Raw genomic sequence first — 24,596 nt, 5'->3', positions numbered from 1 at the left:
CATCATCTATCTTATTTGTTGTTTTCATAAATTGTTTTGTTACACTGTATATAAGTTAGGCCGTTAGTTTTCTTGTTGAGTCCTTCCATATTTTTCTGTCGGTGCTTTTTATAGCCGACTATAAGGTACGAGTTTTCGTTGTTGAAGGCCGTACGATAGCATAATTGCTTGCATACGCTTTATTTTATCCTGATGGATAGTTATCTTATTTGCTATCATACCACATCTCCACTGTTTTTATCTAAAAAAAAAAAGCTAGCACCAACAAAAGATGAATGGACGGTTTATTTTATTGAACTTACACAATTCAACCTAACAACAAATAAGACAACAGTCGTTAGTAGTATAACGATATATAAATGTATTTAGGATAATATGGTTGAAAAAAACCTTTTTGTACAAAATCGAAAAGCGGTACGCAACGAGGCCTTCTGAACTGAATTAACGGCATATATTTAATAATATTTGATAAGTATAAGACATTTTGTATATTTGTAAGCCTGTAAAGCTTTGATATCAACAAAATATCGTCACTTGATATTATTTAAACAGTGATTAATTTCCTCTTAAAATTATAATATATTGCAAGACGCCGTACAGACAAAAGTTGTTATTTTGCAATTCGCCGTACAACGTCCTGCAATTCGCCGTACAACAAACAAACAATGTTTTTGTCCATATTCTTTAAAAAACATGTTTTTGACAACAAATTTCAGTAAATATGATGCCACACTATAATAATCTAGAAACGTGTCTGGAAAAATAATGAAAAACAGTTCAATATCTTGAGAATGGGGCGACAGAGGACGATCGACCTCGAAATTTTCCGGTACTAAGTGGCAAGTTTTGGAGTATTACACACAATCTTGTATTACTTTTGTACTTATCTGCCTAATAATTTAAAGAATTATATATCAGAAAATCATTTCTTAAGCGGCACCCTCATCCAATGAGTGGAAATGCTTTAAATTGAATGAATTCTTAACTTGTTTACTTTTTTAAGTTTTTTTTCTATTTCTCTCCGCTTCGTTAGTACCCAATTTCCGGTGGCGATGATACACAGTGAAGATGTGGTGTAATGATGTTGTAAATTGTACTGTTGTTGTTGTTGTTGTAAGGTTACAACACTGTAATTGGTATACGGTATGCAACGATGTTGTGCTACACTGTTGTTGGAAGGTGTGCGGTATTGTTGTTGTTCTAAGGTGTGCTGCACTTTTGTTGTTGTTAGGAGTGCATATTTTTTGTTGTAAGGTGTAATGTACTGTTATTATAAGGTGTGATGTATTGTTGTTGCTGTAATGTGTGATGCACTGTTGTGGTTGTAAGATGTGCTACACTGTTGTTAGTGTAAGGTTTGCTGCATTGTTGTTGTAAGATGTGCTGAATGGTTTTTGTTGTAATGTGTGCTGCACTGTTGTTGTTGTAAGATGTGATGTACTGTTGTCGTTGTATAGTGTGCTGTACTGTTGTTATTAGGTGTGCTGCACTGTAATGTTGTATGGCGTGATGCACTGTTGTTTTTCACACCAAGTCATAAATCTGGATCATCGCACCTCTTAAACATTTCTATGTAAACCTCATATTTCATCATTGTTGTGACAGAGAATAACTTTGCTGCTATTGTTTCCTGTATACCATTGTATTCACAAAAGTTATCGGAATAAACTTGTTGCACAAACTTGTTATACAAATGTTACTGCTTTGTTGTTTTAGCAAGTTATGCGCTGCACTATCGATTTGATAGAACACGTTACACTGTTGTTAAGTAAATGTTAAAAAAAAAGACGTGGTATGATTGCCAATGAGACAACTCTCCATAAGTAAGGTGTGCTGCTATTCTATTCTTATAAGATGTGTTCAATTGTTGTTTTTTGTGAGTTACATTGTGTACTGATCGTTTTATGAGGTGTTTTGTTCTGTTTTACTAGCGTTTATACGCTGCAACATTATTGCTTGGAAATGAGTTGCACTGCCTTTTAATAACGTCTGTTGTTCAAGAAAGGTTTTTAATGCACAATTGTTTAAGTAGATATGCTGCATTGTTGTTTTTATGCCCCACCTACGATAGTAGAGGGGCATTATGTTTTCTGGTCTGTGCGTCCGTTCGTCCGTCCGTTCGTTCGTCCGTTCGTCCGTTCGTCCGTCTGTCCCGCTTCAGGTTAAAGTTTTTGGTCGAGGTAGTTTTTGATGAAGTTGAAGTCCAATCAACTTGAAACTTAGTATACATGTGCCCTATGATATGATCTTTCTAATTTAAATGCCAAATTAGAGTTTTGACCCCAATTTTACGGTTCACTGAACATAGAAAATGATAGTGCAAATTTCAGGTTAAAGTTTTTGGCTTCAGGTTAAAGTTTTTGGTCAAGGTAGTTTTTGATGAAGTTGAAGTCCAATCAACTTGAAACTTAGTATACATGTGCCCTATGATATGATCTTTCTAATTTAAATGCCAAATTAGAGTTTTGACCCCAATTTTACGGTTCACTGAACATAGAAAATGATAGTGCAAATTTCAGGTTAAAGTTTTTGGCTTCAGGTTAAAGTTTTTGGTCAAGGTAGTTTTTGATGAAGTTGAAGTCCAATCAACTTGAAACTTAGTATACATGTGCCCTATGATATGATCTTTCTAATTTAAATGCCAAATTAGAGTTTTGACCCCAATTTCACGGTCCACTGAACATAGAAAATGAAAGTGTGAGTTTCAGGTTAAAGGTTTTGGTCAAGGTAGTTTTTGATGAAGCTGAAGTCCAATCAACTTGAAACTTAGTACACATGTTCCTTATGATATGATCTTTTTAATTTTACAGCCAAGTTAAATTTTTGACCCCAATTTCACGGACCACTGAACATAGAAAATTAAAGTGTGAGTTTCAGGTTAAAGTTTTTGGTCAAGGTAGTTTTTGATGAAGTTTTAGTCCAATCAACTTGAAACTTAGTACACATGTTCCCTATGGTGTGATCTTTCTAATTTAATGCCAATTAGATTGTTTACCCAATTTCACGGTCTATTGAACATGTAAAATAATAATGCAAGTGGGGCATCCGTGTACTTTGGACACATTCTTGTTTGTTATGTTTTTTGTTATGTTTAATCTTGTATGACATGCCACACTACTGCATGTTTTAGGGATTTATGCTACAGTGTTGTTAGAGTAGATTGAAAGTATGCTCGTAAGACAATCCTTTTTGCATTGTGGAAATCAATTCTTAAGGATACTGGATAAGAGTAGCGACCTTTCACTATTAATTCACGAATGTAAAAAAGGGCACACTGCTCTGTTTTGTTCACGTTAAATCCATATATTGCATTTAAAACTTTACAAAATTCCTAGATACATGAGATTTGAAGATCTTATTGAGTTTATCTAGATGCTAAGACAATATTTCATAAGATGATTCGATTTGGCCTTAAGCAAAGATATCAGATTCATCATCGGAGTTATATTTCCTTATTTTTACATCGAGATGACCGTGACCGGTAACTCTGTAATTGTTTTTGCGGGAAAATATGAATGCCTACTCATATCCAACCTTTTAATCAAATTTTTACAGAAGAATTTCCACCATGCACTAGTAGAATAGAATTATATACAAATGGATGAAAGTTATATATAGTTGTTTTTACATGTAACTGTTATATTAATATAATATATAACAACAAACCAGTGTATACTGATTTTTATCACTACAATATAATAGTTATTACGGTGAGGTCGAATTTCCTGCCATTTATTCATCATCCACGCACGAACTTGTCTCAGATTTTTTTTTTATCTCTGTACATTAACCTCAGTTTCAGGTATATAGATGTGATTTTTTTCTGTGACAAGTGCTTTTGACCATTCACAAGAACTTGTGGTCTTCCGATGTTCAGTACTTCAGTACTTTGATTCTAACATGCTTTACTTTAAGGATGTAATCTTCTGACGCTTCAGTCTCGTTGAAATCTCGTTCTGTAATTATTTCCAAAACATGTGATACAAGTGGAAAATGTCAATTAATTTTAAAAATGTTATAATCAAACTTAACTCTGTGAAAAAATTGTGTATTTACAATGAGTAGTATTTGAGTAATCATGTTTTTTTTCAAATTTTACGACCAATCAAGTCTTTTAAGCCAAAATTTTGAGAAAAAGGATGAGGGCTACAAGAAAAGATTTTAACAGAATCATGTACATCCCATATCATTTTTTTCTTTTCAAATTTCTTAGATGTGTATTTTTTCAATCATTTATAACCAAAAAAATGAAATAAAATGCATTTTGTTCTTAAAACTAACAAATATCACAAATTTACAAAATTGTCATCATGGTAAATTTGACACAAAAAAAAAGCATAAAAATATGACATAACTTTCGTATATTAACACCTACCTATAATTTTTCAGTTTAATTTATCCAGATTGGTCTACTTCATCTTAATAGACAGTATGAAAATAAGTTTAATTGTGGAACTGTGATTTTTTTTTTCAAGATAATAGCACCAAAATAGGTAAAAATTGATGAAAAATGGAAAAATCATCAAAATTGGGTACCTTCTAAGGGCCGTAGTAATAAAAGATGGACGTCAAGTTGGTTACTTATTCCCTATTCCCTATTCGTTACCTATTCCCTATTCCCTATTCGTTACCTATTCGTTACCTATTCCCTATTCCCTATTCGTTACCTATTCCCAATTCGTTACCTATTCGTTACCTATTCCCTATTCCCTATTCGTTACCTATTCCCTATTCGTTACTTATTCCCTATTCCCTATCGTTACCTATTCGTTACTTATTCCCTATTACTTATTCGTTACTTATTCGATTTTTAATATCCTTCCCCCTTTTTAATTGTTTATACTCTTATATCTGGTAATAGTTCTAAATTTGTTGAGGTAAAATGATCTTTTTATGACCTATTTATATGTGTTTGTGCTCAATCGATCCTTTTACTTTATGTTCGATACTCATTTGTTCCTTATTTGATTTTTATACGTTCTACCTTTTAACTGCTTTATGTCCGTATGTTTGAAGATGGATCTTGGTTCGAAGGGATGAAATCACCGTGTTAGCGCTTGCATATAAAAAAAGATATGGTATGATTGCCAATGAGACAACACCCCACAATAGACCAAAATGACACAGAAACTATCAACTATATGTCAATGTACGGCCTTCAACAATGAGCATAGCCCAAACCGTGTAGTCACCTATAAACGGCCCAGACATGACAATTTCAAACAATTCAAACAACAAAACTAACGGCCGTATTTCATATACAAAAAAATAAACGGAAAACAAATATGTAACACAAAAACAAATGATAACTACTTAATTTCAGGCTCTTGTCTAGGGACAGGCACATACTAACATAATGTGGTGGGGTTAAACATGTTAGCAGGGTGTACATCGTTTCGGAGCATGCTATTACTTTGTTTAATTCGTTCCATCACTCGCTTATAATTCGCTTATAATACGTGTATCATACGTTGCACCTTTTAAAACATGATTTTCAATTGTTTTGTTGTCTCTGGTGCTTAGAGGTGATATAACTCTATAAGCGCATATGTACCCGTTCCAGCGCTCGGATAATACCCTGTTAAATATTCGTTACTTATTCGCTTTTAATACGTTTGTTGTACGTTGCACCTTTTAGAAAAGGATTTGCAATTGTGTTCATATCTCTGGTGGTAATAATGTGTTCTTATAGGTGAAATACCCCTATTAGCGCGTATGTACCCGTTCCAGCGCTCGGATAATACCCTGTTACTTATTCGTTCCTTATTCGCTTTTAATGCGCGGGGTAAGTATACGTTGCACCTTGAAATAAATCGTTTTTTAATTGTGTTCATGTCTCTGGTGGTAACAATGTGTTTTTAGAGATGAAATGACCCTATTAGCGCGAATGTACCCGTTCCAGCGCTCGGTTAATACCCTGTTACCTATTCGTTACCTATTCGTTACCTATTCACTTATAATACGTTTGTTGTACGTTGCACCTTTTAGAAAAGGATTTTCACTTGTGTTCATGTCTCTGGTGGTAACAATGTGTAATTAGAGATGAAATGACCCTATTAGCGTGCATGTACCCGTTCCAGCGCTCGGTTAATACCCTGTTACCTATTTGTTACCTATTCGTTACTTATTCGCTTTTAATACGTTTGTTGTACGTTGCACCTTAAAGAAACGGATTTTCAATTGTGTTCATGTCTCTGGTGGTAATAATGTGTTCTTATAGATGAAATACCCCTATTAGCGCGTATGTACCCGTGCCAGCGCTCGGATAATACCCGGTTACTTATTCGTTCCTTATTCGCTTTTAATGCCCAGGGTATACGTTGCACCTTGAAATGAATCGTTTTTTAATTGTGTTCGTGTCTCTGGTGGTAACAATGTGTTCTTAGAGATGAAATGACCCTATTAGCGCGCATGTACCCGTTCCAGCGCTCGGTTAATACCCTGTTACCTATTCGTTACCTATTCATTACCTATTCACTTATAACACGGTTGTTGTTCGTTGCACCTTTTAGAAAAGGATTTTCAATTGTGTCCATGTCTCTGGTGGTAACAATGTGTTCTTAGAGACGAAATGACCCTATTAGCGCGCATGTACCCGTTCCAGCGCTCGGTTAATACCCTGTTACCTATTCGTTACCTATTCACTTATAATACGTTTGTTGTACGTTGCACCTTTTAGAAAAGGATTTTCAATAGTGTTCATATCCCTGGTGGTAATAATGTGTTCTTATAGATGAAAGTGTCAAGTTGGTTAAAGTTGACCAGGACAAAAATTTTAGTCACGTTCATAACAAAATACAAAGCCTCGCCGATAGAGTAAAAGATTTACCAAGCCGTACACAGTACAACGCCAAAAACTTTGAAGTGGAAAAATCAAATGAAAATATAGATTATCGTAGTGTTAACTGCAACACAGCCAATACATCAAAGACATATATAGATCAATCACATACAACAATAAGAAACTCTCAAATATTTCCAGACGAACGGAAAGAAAAAACATTGATAATAGGAAGTTCCATAATTAAAGGCATCGATGCAAACAAAGTTGGAAAAGATGTTCACATACGAACAAATAGAGGCGCAACAGTACCAACATTAACAGAAAAGATTAAAAAATCTAATATACAACATTACAAAAGTATTATTTTAGTTGTTGGTGGAAATGATGCCTCGTCAAGGATACATCCAGAAGCTTTCAAAGAAAAATATGATGATATGATAAAAACTGTCAAATCGATAAACCCAGGCATAAACATTGCTGTATCTGAGATTTGTCCAAGACGGAATGTTGATACAGAAATTTATAATGCAATATTACACAGGGTTTCTACTGAACATAAGTTAAAAATCATCAAACAAACAGATGCATTTGTCTCCAGAGGCGGCGATCTCGTTTCTTCTTACTACCACCGTGATGGAATACACCTCACTAATCAGGGTACAATTCTTTTACTTAGAAACATAAACAAAGTTGTAAACATTTTCAACCAAACAACTATTTCTCAGTCCAATAATGAAAGTAATGAACAGCATGGTAAAAGACAAACCATTGCAAATACATTCAATGGTATCTGCTTTAATTGTGGCTTTTATGGTCATCATTGTAAAGACTGTCACACACTTTAGGATAAATCTGATGTATTTCAATTTGTAGACAAAGTATCAAATCATAGTAAATCATTACTACTTCATAACAATTTCGATATACTTCTTAATTTATGTCCAAATTGTAATACATCAAAATGTATATGTACTCAAAAATGTATGTCTGTAGCTGAGAATTTTAAAAACCAAAGTTCTACAGAAAATTGTCAAAAATCAGAAAATGGTAAATATGCTAATAGCCTCAGCTCAAAACCTAATTGTAATAGAAACAAACATTATCAAAAAAACTGTCTTAATCTAAAATGTAAAGGTTTCAATGCTGTATGCCTTAATGTTAGACATATTTTATCTAAATTTGACGAGTTAAAAAATATAATTACTATAAATAACAAATATTTAGATTTATTTGGATTAGTTGAAACATTCTTAAAACCTGACATTAACAATGAACAATGTAAAGTGCCGGGATACAAAATTTTCAGAAAAGATCGCCAGTGTAAGGATGGTGGTGGCCTATTGGTTTATGTCAAAGATTCTATTGCAGTTAAAAATCGTTCTGATTTATCCATTAATACATTAGAAACTTTATGGTTAGAGGTAGAATTTCCAAAATCTAAACCTTTCTTCATTTGTACTATTTATAGACCACCAAATTCCCCTCAGTCCTGGATAGATCTTTTTGAGGAAGAATTTAATGCAGCTCTTTCAGAAAACAAAGAGATAATTTTAATGGGGGACTTTAATATTGACTTGATTAAAATTGAGAATAAAAAATGGATCAATTTCATAAACAATTTTAATCTTCAACAACAAATTTGCACTGCAACACGTATTTGTGACAAATCTGAAACTAATTGATCATATTTACACTACTAATCCTGAAAATATTGTCCATTGTCATGTACCTTCATATGCTTTAAGTGACCACTATCCTGTATGCTTAAATAGAAAAATCAATATAAAGATAAAAAAAGAAAATCATATCGAAATAAAGTATAGGTGTTTCAAAAAATTTAATGAAGATGCCTTTTGTACAGACTTACATCAAACCCCTTTTCATATTGTTGAAATGGAAGATGATATTGATATTGCTGTCGACAAATGGTATGAACTTTTTAATCAAGTTATAAACAAGCATGCACCAATGAAAACTAAAAGAGTAAAAACATTTAAACAAGCCGAATGGTTTAATGAAGAAATTAAAAACTCCATTCAATATAGGAATATGTATCATTCAAAAAAAGATTGGATAAACTTTAAAAAGTGGCGTAATAAAACAACGTCGTTAATATTTAATGCAAAAAAGGAATATTACCAAAACGCCATAACTAGTTCCAAAAATAGTAAAGAACTTTGGAATCATATTAAAGAGTTAAATCCAAAAGAGGATAATATTTTTCCACCTAAAATGCAGTATGAAAATCAAACGGTTTATAACAACCAAGATATTGTAAATACTCTTAATGTTCATTTTTCATCCGTAGCTGAAAAACTTATTGGAAATAATACTTCAGATATGGATTTTTCTATGCTACAAAATTTTACTAGTGAAAAATTAAAGAAAACTGAAAATTTTCATTTAAAACTCATTTCCATTGGAGAGGTGTGTTCTCAACTAAAACATCTTAATATTAATAAATCCGCAGGTTTAGATGGAATAGGTCCCAAATTTTTAAAGCTAAGTGCAGAAATAATATCCCCATCACTAACTTTTTTAATAAACAAAAGTATAACTTCAAATCGTTTTCCGCAAAAATTAAAACTTGCAAGAGTAACTGCTATACATAAAGGAGGACCAAGAGATATTCCCTCAAACTATCGTCCAATTTCTATTTTGAATACCATATCTAAAATTTTCGAAAGACATGTATGTACACAGTTATATGAATTCCTTAACAATAAAAAATTGTTACATATCGCCCAGTCAGGTTTCAGACAAGGTCATTCCTGCCAAACAGCGCTAACTAAACTAATTGACGAATGGTTAAAATATTTAGATAATGGAGAAATAGTTGGTACAGTGTTTTTAGATTTCAGTAAGGCTTTTGACCTTATAAACCATGCCATACTTCTAGAAAAGTTAAAATTTTATCATATCGGAAAACATATGATAGATTGGATAAAATCGTATTTGTCTGACAGACAACAAGAAGTCCAATACGCAAACATTAAATCTGATAAATCGTTTGTAAAGTATGGAGTGCCTCAAGGTTCTATTTTAGGTCCGCTGTTATTTTTAATATATATAAATGATTTACCACTTCATGTTAAACAATCCAATATGGATTTATATGCTGATGATTCAACATTGCATTTTCATGATAAAAACATTGAAAAAATAAACAGCATATTGCAAAATGATTTAAATGCTATACAATCTTGGTGTAACAATAACAGTATGAAAATCAATGCACAAAAAACTAAGTGTATGAAATTGGGTTCAAAACAAAAACTTAAACAACTATCAGAATTATGTATTACCGTCAACGAAACATGTATTGAGAATGTCCATTCTTTCAAATTACTTGGAATAGACATTGATGAAAATTTAAGCTGGGAAGATCATGTTGATCGTATATGTAAAATTATCTCATCTAAAGTATCACTTTTATATAAAATTAAAGTATATTTGCCAATACACACAAGGCAACTATTTTATAATGCATATATTCTACCATATATAGACTATTGTAGTTCAGTTTGGGGAAATTTATTACAAAAAGATTCAGATAGAATCATAAAACTTCAAAAAAGAGTAGCAAGAATTATACTGGAATGCGATATTTCTATTCCATCTAATTTCATGTTTTCTTCTTTAAAATGGCTATCTTTTACCAAAAGAATAAAATACCAACAATCAATTCTAATGTATAAAATTGTAAATGGGCTAACACCTGATTACTTAGCAATACTAAATATTGATGATGTGCAACGCCACAACTTACGATCTGTCTCTAATAATGATCTTTTTGTTCCAAGACCAAATACAAATTTTTATAAAAAATCTTTTCATTATTCTGCAACCAAAGTATGGAATAATTTACCACTCGAAATAAAAAAATGTCCTAATGTGGAATTATTCAAGAAACATAGTTATAATCATTTTCTTGAAAATTATATGCAAGTCAACTAATTTGTTTTCCTTTAACAAAACTATATCAAATATTGTCATTTATTACCCTTTGTATATTTCAATGATTGAATTGTGTATATACTAGTAATATATATTGTAAATTAATGTATGAATGTATGAATGTTAACTGTATGCATGTATTTTGTTTGAGGGCCTCAATGAAAATTAGACTATTTCTAATTGAGTTACCCTCTTTAAATAAAGAATTTATTATTATTATTATTATTATTATTATTATACCCCTATTAGCGCGTATGTACCCGTTCTGACGCTCGGATAATACCCGGTTACTTATTCGCTTTTAATGCACAGGGTATTCGTTGCACCTTGAAATAAATCGTTTTTTAATTGTGTTCATGTCTCTGGTGGTAACAATGTGTTCTTTGAGATGAAATGACCCTATTAGCGCGCATGTACCCGTTCCAGCGTCGGTTAATACCCTGTTACCTATTCGTTAGCTATTCGTTACCTATTCGTTAGCTATTCGTTACCTATTCGTTACCTATTCACTTATAATATGTTTGTTGTACGTTGCACCTTTTAGAAAAGGATTTTCAATTGTGTCCATGTCTCTGGTGGTAACAATGTCTTCTTAGAGATGAAATGACTCTATTAGCGTGCATGTACCCGTTCCAGCGCTCGGTTAATACCCTGTTACTTATTCGTTCCTTATTCGCTTTTAATGCGCGAGGTAAGTATACGTTGCACCTTGAAATAAATCGTTTTTTAATTGTGTTCATGTCTCTGGTGGTAACAATGTGTTCTTAGAGACGAAATGACCCTATTAGAGCGCATGTATCCGTTCCAGCGCTCGGTTAATACCCTGTTACCTATTCGTTACCTATTCGTTACCTTTTCACTTATAATACGTTTGTTGTACGTTGCACCTTTTAGAAAAGGATTTTCAATTGTGTCCATGTCTCTGGTGGTAACAATATGTTCTTAGAGATTAAATGACCATATTAGCGCGCATGTACCCGTTCCAGCGCTCGGTTAATACCCTGTTACCTATTTGTTACTTATTCGTTACTTATTCCCTATTCCCTATGCGTTGCCTATTTGTAACTTATTCCCTATTCCCTATTTGTAACCTATTCGTTACTTATTCCCTATTCCCTATGCGTTACCTATTCGTTATTTATTCCCTATTCGTTACTTGTTCGTTACTTATTCAATTTTTGATATCCTCACCCTTTTTAATTTTTGTCGAGCCTGCAACTTTTGTTGCAGAAAGCTCGACATAGGGATAGTGATCCGGCGGTGGCGGCGGCGGCGGCGGCTACGGCGGCGGCGCTGTTAGCTAACTTTTTAAAAACTTCATTTTTTAGAAGGTGGGAGAACTGGATGCTTCATACTTTGTATATAGATGCCTCATGTTACGAAGTTTCTGTCAGTCACATGTCAAATGTCCTTGACCTCATTTTCATGGTTCAGTGACCACTTGAAAAAAGTTAAGATTTTTTTGTAATGTTGAATTCTCTCTTATTTTAAGTAATAGGATAGTTACATTTGGTATGTGCGTACCTTGTAAGGTCCTCATGCCCGTCAGACAGTTTTCACTTAACCTCGACCTCATTTCATGGATCAGTGAACAAGGTTAAGTTTTGGTGGTCAAGTCCATATCTCAGATACTATAAGCAATAGGGCAAGTATATTCGGTGTATGGAAGGACTGTAAGGTGTACATGTCCAACTGGCAGGTGTCATCTGACCTTGACCTTATTTTCATGGTTCAGTGGTTATAGTTAAGTTTTTGTGTTTTGGTCTCTTTTTCTCATACTTTACACAATAGATCTACAATATTTGTTGTATGGAATGATTGTAAGGTGTACATGTCTAGCGTGCAGATGTCATCTGACCTTGACCTCGTTTTCATGGTTGAGTGGTCAAAGTTAAGTTTTTGAGTTTTGGTCTTTTTATCTAATACTATATGCTATAAGTCAACTATATTTGGTGTATGGAAATATTATATGATCTGTATGTCAGTCGCGCAGGTTTTATTTGACTTCGACCTCATTTTCACGGTTCATTGCTCAGTGTTAAGTTTTTGTGTTTTAGTCTATTTTTCTTAAACTATAAGTAAGAGGTCAACTATATTTGTTGTATGAAAGCATTGTTAGCTGTACATGTCTGTCTGGCATGTTTCATCTGACCTTGACCTCATTTTCATGGTTCATTGGTCTTTGTTATCTTGGTTAATGTTAAGTTATGTGACAGTTGTTATAAAGCTTTATACTTAATATAAAAAGAAGATGTGGTATGATTGCCAATGAGACAACTATCCACAAAAGACCAAAATGACACAGACATTAACAACTATAGGTCACCGTACGGCCTTCAACAATGAGCAAAGACCATACCGCATAGTCAGCTATAAAAGGCCCCGATAAGACAATGTAAAACAATTCAAACGAGAAAACTAACGGCCTTATTTATGTAAAAAAATGAACGAAAAACAAATATGTAACACATAAACAAACGACAACCACTGAATATACAGGCTCCTGACTTGGGACAGGCACATACATAAATAATGTGGCGGGGTTAAACATGTTAAGACTATCAACATAATATCAATGATTAGTAAAGCAGGCGAGACATTTCAGCGTGTACTCTCTTGTTTATATTCTTATCTCTTGTTATAGATCTAAATTTGGTGAGGTAAAATGATCTTTTTATGACCTATTTATATGTGTTTGTGCTCAACCGATCCTATTACTTTATGTTAGATACTTATTTGTTTATTATTTGATTTTTATACGTTCTACCTTTTAAATGTTTTATATTCGTATGTTTGAAGATCTGGTTTTTGGTGCGAAGAGGTGAAATCACCTTTTAGCGCTTGTATAAAAATAAACATTTTAGAAAATGATTTTCAATTGTGTTCTTGTCTCTGGCGGTAACTATGTGTTCTCAGAGATGAAATAACCCTATTAGCGTGTATGTACCCGTTCCAGCGTTCGGTTTATACCCTGTAACTTATTCGTTCCTTAATCGCTTTTAATACGCGTGGTAAACGTTGCACCTTGAAATAAAACGATTATCGATTGCTTTCATGTCTCTGGTGGTAATTATGTGTTCTCTGAGTTGAAAAAAAACTTATTAGCACATATGTACCCATTTCACCGCTACACTGATACCCTGTTACTTATTCGTTCCTTATTCGCTTTTAAAACGTGTGTTATGCGTTGCACTTTAAAAAAGAAATATTTTTGTGTCTCTGGTGGTAACTGTCGTTTCTTAGAGGTGAAATAACCCTAATAGAACATATGTACCCGTTTCATCGCTCGACTGATACCCTGTTACTTATTCGTTCCTTATTCGCTTTTAATACGCGTGGTATACGTTGCACCTTGGAATAAATCGATTATCTATTGCTTTCATGTCTCTGGCGGTAATTGTGTGTTCTCTGAAGTGAAAAAAACCCTATTAGCGCATATGAACCCGTTTCAGCGCAACACTGATACCCTGTTACTTATTCGTTTCTTATTCGCTTATAAACGTGTTGTAGTAGTTAGTGCATCGGACTACTAACACAATGGTTCCTGGTTCGATTCCCGTTCGGGATGAAAATTTCAGGAACTCAATTTTCGGCTCTCCCTTGTCACCATTTGCGAGTATGGTCTTGAGAAGATGATAGTCCGTCGGAAGGGGACGATAAATGGCTGACCCGTGTTAAGAGAGAGCCATATCTCTTGCACGTTAAAGACACTCTTGTAGATTTCGAAAAAGAGTAGGCTGATGCCGCTACAAGGCAGCACTCGCACCTGCAAGGGTGGAAAGGGATAAATATAAGTTGCAAAACTTGTTTCCCAATCCACTATAAATAAATATGTTTAAATTAAAAAATAAAACGTGTGTTATGCGTTGCACTTTATAAAAAGAAATATGTTTGTGTCTCTGGTGGTAACTGTCGGTTTTTAGAGGTGAAATAACCCTAATAGAACATATGTACCCGTTTCAGCACTCGACTGATACCCTGTTACTTATTCGTTCCTTAATCGCTTTTAATACGCGTGGTATACGTTGCACCTTGAAATAAAACGATTATCGATTGCTTTCATGTCTCTGGTGGTAATTATGTGTTCTCTGAGTTGAAAAAACCCTATTAGCGCATATGTACCCATTTCACCGCTACACTGATACCCTGTTACTTATTCGTTCCTTATTTTTTTTAAAACGTGTGTTATGCGTTGCACTTTAAAAAGAAATATTTTTGTGTCTCTAGTGGTAACTGTCGGTTCTTAGAGGTGAAATAACCTTAATCGAACATATGTACCCGTTTCAGCGCTCGACTGATACCCTGTTACTTATTCGTTCCTTATTCGCTTTAAATACGCGTGCTATGCGTTACACCTTGAAATAAGAAGTAACGAATAAGTAACAAGGTATTAGCCGAGCGCTGGAACGGGTACATACGCGTTAATAGGGTCATTTCATCTCTAAGAACACATTGTTACCACCAGAGAAATGGACACAATTGAAAATCCTTTTCTAAAAGGTGCAACGTACAACAAACGTATTATAAGTGAATAGGTAACGAATAGGTAACAGGGTATTAACCGAGCGCTGGAACGGGTACATGCGCGCTAATAGGGTCATTTCATCTCTAAGAACACATTGTTACAACCAGAGACATGGACACAATTGAAAATCCTTTTCTAAAAGGTGCAACGAACAACAACCGTATTATAAGTGAATAGGTAACGAATAGGTAACGAATAGGTAACAGGGTATTAACCGAGGGCTGGAACGGGTACATGCGCGCTAATAGGGTCATTTCATCTCTAAGAACACATTGTTACCACCAGAGACACGAACACAATTAAAAAACGATTTATTTCAAGGTGCAACGTATACCCTGCGCATTAAAAGCGAATAAGGAACGAATAAGTAACCGGGTATTATCCGAGCGCTGGCACGGGTACATACGCGCTAATAGGGGTATTTCATCTATAAGAACACATTATTACCACCAGAGATATGAACACAATTGAAAATCCGTTTCTTAAAGGTGCAACGTACAACAAACGTATTAAAAGCGAATAAGTAACGAATAGGTAACAGGGTATTAACCGAGCGCTGGAACGGGTACATGCACGCTAATAGGGTCATTTCATCTCTAAGAACACATTGTTACAACCAGAGACATGGACACAATTGAAAATCCTTTTCTAAAAGGTGCAACGAACAACAACCGTATTATAAGTGAATAGGTAACGAATAGGTAACGAATAGGTAACAGGGTATTAACCGAGGGCTGGAACGGGTACATGCGCGCTAATAGGGTCATTTCATCTCTAAGAACACATTGTTACCACCAGAGACACGAACACAATTAAAAAACGATTTATTTCAAGGTGCAACGTATACCCTGCGCATTAAAAGCGAATAAGGAACGAATAAGTAACCGGGTATTATCCGAGCGCTGGCACGGGTACATACGCGCTAATAGGGGTATTTCATCTATAAGAACACATTATTACCACCAGAGATATGAACACAATTGAAAATCCGTTTCTTAAAGGTGCAACGTACAACAAACGTATTAAAAGCGAATAAGTAACGAATAGGTAACAGGGTATTAACCGAGCGCTGGAACGGGTACATGCACGCTAATAGGGTCATTTCATCTCTAATTACACATTGTTACCATCAGAGACATGAACACAAGTGAAAATCCTTTTCTAAAAGGTGCAACGTACAACAAACGTATTATAAGTGAATAGGTAACAAATAGGTAACAGGGTATTAACCGAGCGCTGGAACGGGTACATGCGCGCTAATAGGGTCATTTCATCTCCTAGAACACATTGTTACCACCAGAGACATGAACACAATTAAAAAACGATTTATTTCAAGGTGCAACGTATACTTATCCCGCGCATTAAAAGCGAATAAGGAACGAATAAGTAACAGGGTATTATCCGAGCGCTGGAACGGGTACATGCGCGCTAATAGGGGTATTTCATCTATAAGAACACATTATTACCACCAGAGATATGAACACAATTCAAAATCCTTTTCTAAAAGGTGCAACGTACAACAAACGTATTAAAAGCGAATAAGTAACGAATATTTAACAGGGTATTATCCGAGCGCTGGAACGGATACACATGCGCTTATAGAGTTGTATCACCTCTAAGAACCCAAATCTACCACCAGAGACAACAAAACAATTGAAAATCATGTTTTAAAAGGTGCAACGTATGATACACGTATTATAAGCGAATTATAAGCGAGTGATGGAACGAATTAAACAAAGTAATAGCATGCTCCGAAACGATGTACACCTTGCTAACATGTTTAACCCCACCACATTATGTTAGTATGTGCCTGTCCCTAGACAAGAGCCTGAAATTAAGTAGTTATCGTTTTTTTTTGTGTTACATATTTGTTTTCCGTTTATTTATTTTTTTTTTGTATATGAAATACGGCCGTTAGTTTTGTTGTATGAATTGTTTGAAATTGTCATGTCTGGGCCGTTTATAGGTGACTACACGGTTTGGGCTATGCTCATTGTTGAAGGCCGTACATTGACATATAGTTGATAGTTTCTGTGTCATTTTGGTCTATTGTGGGGTGTTGTCTCATTGGCAATCATACCATATCTTTTTTTATATGCAAGCGCTAACACGGTGATTTCATCCCTTCGAACCAAGATCCATCTTCAAACATACGGACATAAAGCAGTTAAAAGGTAGAACGTATAAAAATCAAATAAGGAACAAATGAGTATCGAACATAAAGTAAAAGGATCGGTTGAGCACAAACAAATATAAAAAGGTCATAAAAAGATCATTTTACCTCAACAAATTTAGAACTATTACCAGATATAAGAGCATAAACAATTAAAAAGGGGGAAGGATATTAAAAATCGAATAAGTAACGAATAAGGAATAGGGAATAAGTAACGAATAGGTAACGATAGGGAATAGGGAATAAGTAACGAATAGGTAACGAATAGGGAATAGGGAATAGGTAACGAATAGGGAATAGGGAATAAGTAACGAATAGGTAACGAATTGGGAATAGGGAATAGGTAACGAATAGGTAACGAATAGGGAATAGGGAATAGGTAACGAATAGGTAACGAATAGGGAATAGGGAATAGGTAACGAATAGGGAATAGGGAATAGGTAACGAATAGGGAATAGGGAATAAGTAACCAACTTGACGTCCATTAAAAAAAGAAGTGCACCACCATAGGATGTTGTTCTTCCGCAATTATTATTTTACAGTCATATAAACCCCCCAAAAACAGGTTAAGAAAAAAGTTTAATTTTAGAAATGTTTGTCTCCTCAGAGATGTACGTCCTTAAACAAATAAGCATGTTTAATATTTGACGTATTATATACCGTCTTAACATGCAGTTGATGTCCACATGCACTTGTCTAAGAATATTTTTTTCTATATACCTGTATATAGGAAAAACAATTCTGAGACAAGAGCCTGTGTTGATGTCGCAGAATTTCAGACCATGTCATTAGCTGTGAATAGATGATTCGCAAAATTTCAGACCATGTCGTTAGCTGTGAATAGCTGATTCGCAGAATTTCAGACCATGTCGTTAGCTGTGAGTGTATCAGTGGCGGATCCAGAAGGGGGGTTCCGGGGGTTGGAACCCCCCTTTTTTTGGGCCGATCAATGCATTTGAATGGGGACATATAGTTGGAACCCCCCCCTTTTTAAAATGTCTGGATCCGCCCCTGTGTATAGATGATTCGCAGAATTACAGACCATGTCATTAGCTGTGTATAGATGATTCGCAGAATTTCAGACCATGTCATTAGCTGTGAATAGATAATTTGCAGAATTTCAGACCATGTCATTAGCTGTGAATAGATAATTTGCAGAATTTCAGACCATGTCATTAGCTGTGAATAGATAATTTGCAGAATTTCAGACCATGTCATTAGCTGTGAATAGATGATAAAGTTACCAGAAAAGTTTCGTCACATGATTTTTAGGTTTTGGTTGAAATATTGGTGCAGATTCATCATGCCATGGCTCCCAAGTAATGATTATTCTCCGGACTCAGAAAATGGAAAGAATTGGTTAGAATTAATAGACTTAGTTATATAACAATTTGATATGTCAACAACCAAGTTTAATAATTAAAAATGTAGTCCAGTGGCGGATCCAGAGGGGGCGTAGAGGGCGTACGACCCCCCCCCCTCCCTTTGCTTGGACTTTTTTTTTTGTAAAATGATTAATCAGACTAGACTTTGTGAACTTTGCCATTTCCCGTGTATTTAATTTTCATGCGACAATTCTTTACTTATAAAGATATTTTTCGCTGGTATTTACTGATTATGTCAAAGTCATGTGATTCGCTACACGGTGGGGTTGATCAGTGCATAAAATAAAACGTCACTTTATATAATAGTTATTTTGAAATTCAAATTACAGTAACACATTGCTTAGGAGGCTGAGGATGACAACCATGATACAGGATTGAACAAGAACGTAGTGACATCTATTTCACAATTCAACCAAACAGAAAGTAATACTCTTTTACACTCTCATGAAAAAAATCCACAGCAATATTATTTACCTACGAAAACATGTTTAACCCCAAACGCCCCAGCCTATTTTAAAATAGCGTGATAGCTGAATAATGATCCCCAGTCAGTTTAAGCTCTAGGATAGATTTAAAGTCTAAGGTACGAACCATTTGATTTGAGGAGGCAGTCTAGGGTATTTGAGAGAAAAAAATCTGACTCTGATTTTTGCATTAAATAAAAATTCTGGCCGTATCTGGATTGAAAACAATAATCTTTTTTGCTATAAGAAACGAAAATTTCCAACAGAATTATTTAGTATTAAATGAACATGATGAATACAAAACGGGCGTATTTGTTTGAGGCCGGGGTTTGCATGTCTGACCGGAATGTCTGTTTCGCTGAACTGATATATTGAATACTTTTTTCAAGACCAGACTGCAACCTGTCTGCTGAGTGTGGCCTTTATGTCTCCATTTGTCGACCGTCATTCATAAATTCGTTGTCATTTCAGACTCATTCGTAGCCTTTGGTTGATTTGGAACCCCTCACCTCCCTTAATTTTGTTGGGTGAAACATATCAACCAAACATTTGGATAAAAATTGCTTGTTTGACTTTTTTAACTCGTGTTGGTCATATTGTAAATTTCATAGAATAGCCCGACGTATTTCTTGTTTTCAACAAGAAATCTGTGAGGTTATGCTAACTTAACATACAACAAACGAGAATTTTCCATGTCTATTTGTTACTGACAAGTCCCACATCAAATATATCAGTACATAGCTTTGGATCCATACTATCATTTTATGAAAAAATGTCTATAACACTTACACTTTACAGCAACTATAGAGTATACATGCCCCAACCCAGGAACCGTTTAAAAAGTGCATTTTACACTTATTTTATAGTTTTTAGCCTAAAAAAGCTCCGCTCGGCGAACATTAAAAGCTTCGCCCCCCCCCCCCCTTTTTCCAAATTCCTGGATCCGCCCCTGTATACAATTCCTTGTTCAAACGCGCTATAACTAAAGACCTAAAACATAAAAGAGTCTTGAATGCATTTGATTGTCCCTGATCAAAATTTATATTTTAAATTCAGATACAAGTGTATTAAGGGGACGACCAATTGATATTCTGGGGGGGGGGGGGGAAGGAGGATTTTGAAAATTGATAACTCAGCCTTGATAATCACAAAAATAAATGGTTTGTTCTGTGGTAGTTTGAAAATAAATTACCTGACTTGCAATGTATAGAAAATAAATAACTCAGCAGGTCTAATCGAAAGTATGAGATGGCACCAGATTCTTCATATATTCATCTTTTTTCCCCAAAAAAATCGGGAAACACTTCCCAAATTTTTTAATAACAAAAGTATAAATATTATTTAAATATACTTGAAATGTCTGAAAATTGGCTTCATTTAACTTGAAGAATATTGTCTCAGGAAACCTTACCTCACCTTTATTTTAACAGGGCCGTAACTCCATGTAGGAAATTTCAAAACCAAATGCTTGTCTCCATATCAAATTGTGTTCACGGCCTTGCAAGAAGAAAGTTCTGTTTTCCCTCAGACTTATAGCCCTGATTTTTCGGGATCAATGTTTCTTATTTATTTGTCTTTTGTTCATTGATTGCCCTTCTGTATTCTGTTAGTGTTGCATTCCTTTTGTAATCTAGTAATTTTGTTATGAACTTGATCATGAGTTTAAAAAAAAAACAGCAGCCACAGGCTTAACTATGTGAATTCCATTTTTGCTTTATCATGCACATTGATTGGTCTTTTGATGTTTTCCCTAGAAACTTCAGTCTTACACTGAATTTATACATTTTGCTTTGAGACCAAAATATTGTCAAAAAATTATTAAAACAAAACTTCATTTTCAGATTATGAAAGGGTCTTCCGAACACCCAGAAAGCATGATTTTGCATCATTTGTTCTATAGCTTCTTGGGCCTTCAGTGGCTCCAAAACCCTTCAAAAAAAATTTTGCCTCGCTCCGTAGTAGGTTTGCCAATACATGTTATAACTAAACTTAACACTATGTGTATATTGCAATTGGGAATTTAAAAGATTCATTTCTGCAGAGGGGGATGATTAATCTAATTAAATGGTACATAATGACTTGACTATACTATATGTATTATTTATAAACAAAACATTTAAAAAATTGTTTGTTTTCGAATATCAAAAATATAGTTGTGAAAATGAATAATCAGTCTCTTTCTTTAATGAAAATGAAAAATCTTGCTTCAATAGTGCAGAAAATGAATAATCTGTCCTCTTAGTTTGCAAAAATAAATAACCGATCAAAAACAAATCCTCCTGCCCCCCCCCCCCCCCCCCAGAATATCAAATGGTCGTCCCCTAAGACAGCAATATTGGATAACATGGAGTATCAGGGCCGTAACTAGGGTTCGAATTTAGGGGAGGCAGGGGTTTGGGGGCCGCCGATTGAGGCCCCCAAGATAGGGGGTTGTGGGCGCAGCCCCCCACCGATTTTTTTTCTCTTAGTCATTGGCTAAAAATTACCCGTTTCCCTTCGATTTCCTTACTTTAAGAAACATCAGTATTGCTTGAACCTGGAAGCAACTTGTATGCAAAAACAAGCCGAGATTGCTGTTCGGGGTGAGCCAAGGCTCCGTCTTGAAGGCTGTACTTTGACCTATAATTGTTAACATTAAATACATTGTGACTGCGGATTTTTTTCTCAAATAATATTACTAAAATTACCCGTTTTCCTTCGATTTTTTACTTTAAGAAATATCAGTTTTGCTGGATCCTTGGAGTAATTTTCATGCAAACAATTATTATCTGTATTTTCTGTATTTAAAGATATTTTTTAAGAAACTGGTAAGATAAGAAAAAAAAAAGAAAAAAACAAAGCAAGATTATAGAACGCAAGATATATTTTTTTTATCGAGGATCTTGAATTTCAATATTGTTGATAGCTGAACAAACATGTATATATATAACTACAACCAGGGACTTTCTATACTAGTCTAGTATATACTTAGTATAGAAAGTCCCTGCTACAATGAATGGCAGTGTTTACCTACTAAGGCATTGACCATAATGTTCTTGTACGATAGGGAGACTTAAAAAAACGATCCAACAGCTGATTCAGCAGGTACTAGTACCTAACGAATTTCCGATATCTTAAAAGATTCACAATACAATAGGAACTTCCTCTGCTTAAATAATTGAACCCCAAATAAATGTGAATAGTTAAGTTTTTATTCAAAATTATCGAAAACAAAGTTTCATATGTGTTCTCATACGAATACTGACCCCTCAATACTGAATAACAGACGGACGGCTACACGAAAAAATAAATAAAACAAAAACTGAAACGGTTTACTTTCGATCAAAATCCGAAAAATGACAGACATATCACGTATCATGATAACACTGTTAAAACTGTAAACTTGTGTTGTTTATAATATAGATTCAAGTTCTTCGTGTACATATTGTCAATATTTTATTTTATTACTTAAAAAAAAAAAAATTGGTGTTGCCTCCTCCCCTGCCTCATAGGCAATCGTAACTACTCGGCCATTCTCGCTGTGCAGTTATTTCTTCGTGCAACCAGACAGGCCGAGTAGTTCCGATTGCCTCATAGGTAGTTACGGCCCTGAGTATGGACAGGTTACAAGAGCGCAATTATTTGTTTACATTTTACCGGCAGGTTTTTTACCCCAAGATGGTACTCAGAATAGAATCCTATACGGCTTCTGATTGGTTGATACAGGATTGGAATTATATTTAATCGAAAGCTTATCCAATTAGGTTTAAAAATTGCCGAAAATCATATTCACATTTTACGAAGTATAGAAAATATCTTCAATTTCTGCACGTCGGAGCCATTAAAAATATGCCTTTTTCATTAAGCGAAAAAAGTAGACGATTTTTTTCAACTGCATTTTAAGTCAATTTGAGCCGCATGACCCTATATTTTTTTTTGGTTGTACTGCAACACTGGCATTTGTACTAACAGGAACTGCCACCCGTTTTTCCCTAGTTTGTGTAGTCTTCGAGAAAAAAAATACGGAACACTAGTGGTACCCTATGGAAAATGCATTACGAATAATTGCGCTCTTGTAACCTATAGAGAAATGACACTTTTTTTTATTAAGGCTTTGAAAAATATCAAAAATTGTGATTTTGCTCGGAAAAAATGTGAAATTGTGAGAAACGGGGTCAAATGGACTTTTCATCAACGGGAATTCATGCTATAGTCTGTTTCTTATTTGTATTTATTTCTATATCTGAATCTAGGGTGGGCTCGAATGTCGACAAAGTATGAAGAGAATGCAACGTTTTTGTGATATCTACTGTTTCTATCGGAAAAAGCATGTAATTATCTTGAATTTGAAGGTAAATTCTGGTTTTTAACCTTAACGGCCGTGTCTCAGTTGCTGTTCTAGCAAAAAGCTAATTTCGTGAAAATTGGCCAAAAGGGTCCCTAAGCAAATACCAACGATTTAGTTAAATTGCAAAGTAGAAAAATTGATCTTGGCATTGAATATCGTAGTCCAAGAATAGTTTCTCTTGCCAAAGTAGAAACAGTATCATATTTTCAACATTTGGAAAAACTATAGTCTGTTTCAAAAACGTGTTTTTTCAAGAAATGGTTTCATATATAGCCATTCTTCAAAATTCGATGTAGCTTTTCCATATCAAAACGGGTTTGTCGACAATATGATCAGTGCTGGATGACCTTCGAAAAATTAGGCCAATAAATTACCATTATCTTCATGTCTCTTTGACCAGTACCGTATTTGGTGAAAAAATCAGTTCCAATTTTAGGCCTGATCGGCGGGCAAAAACTAATTCTCCAAATTCAGAGAGTGATCAGATAATGTTTTCAAGATGTGATATCATCTAGATAGACGCCAGCGCGACTTTTGGCGCGAGCGCTTAATTTTCGGAAATTTTTTTCCCTACCGTATAGGTTACAAGAGCGCAATTATTTGTTTACATTTTACCGGCAGGTTTTTTACCCCAAGATGGTACTCAGAATAGAATCCTATACGGCTTCTGATTGGTTGATACAGGATTGGAATTATATTTAATCGAAAGCTTATCCAATTAGGTTTAAAAATTGCCGAAAATCATATTCACATTTTACGAAGTATAGAAAATATCTTCAATTTCTGCACGTCGGAGCCATTAAAAATATGCCTTTTTCATTAAGCGAAAAAAGTAGACGATTTTTTTCAACTGCATTTTAAGTCAATTTGAGCCGCATGACCCTATATTTTTTTTTGGTTGTACTGCAACACTGGCATTTGTACTAACAGGAACTGCCACCCGTTTTTCCCTAGTTTGTGTAGTCTTCGAGAAAAAAAATA

The 24,596-nt window shown here is 34.6% G+C and overlaps 1 protein-coding gene across 1 annotated transcript in view; it reads left to right on the top strand.

Annotated features, from left to right (window-relative positions):
- LOC143064270 (uncharacterized) overlaps positions 1-24,596 on the top strand; it is a 50,480-nt gene that overhangs the window by 5,451 nt on the left and 20,433 nt on the right. The gene's annotated exons all lie outside the window — the stretch shown is intronic.

Source organism: Mytilus galloprovincialis, chromosome 2 (assembly GCF_965363235.1).
Source record: "Mytilus galloprovincialis chromosome 2, xbMytGall1.hap1.1, whole genome shotgun sequence".
Lineage (NCBI taxonomy): Eukaryota > Metazoa > Mollusca > Bivalvia > Mytilida > Mytilidae > Mytilus > Mytilus galloprovincialis.
The sequence above is the reverse complement of the archived record's forward strand: the minus strand, read 5'-3'. Positions and strand labels throughout refer to the sequence as shown.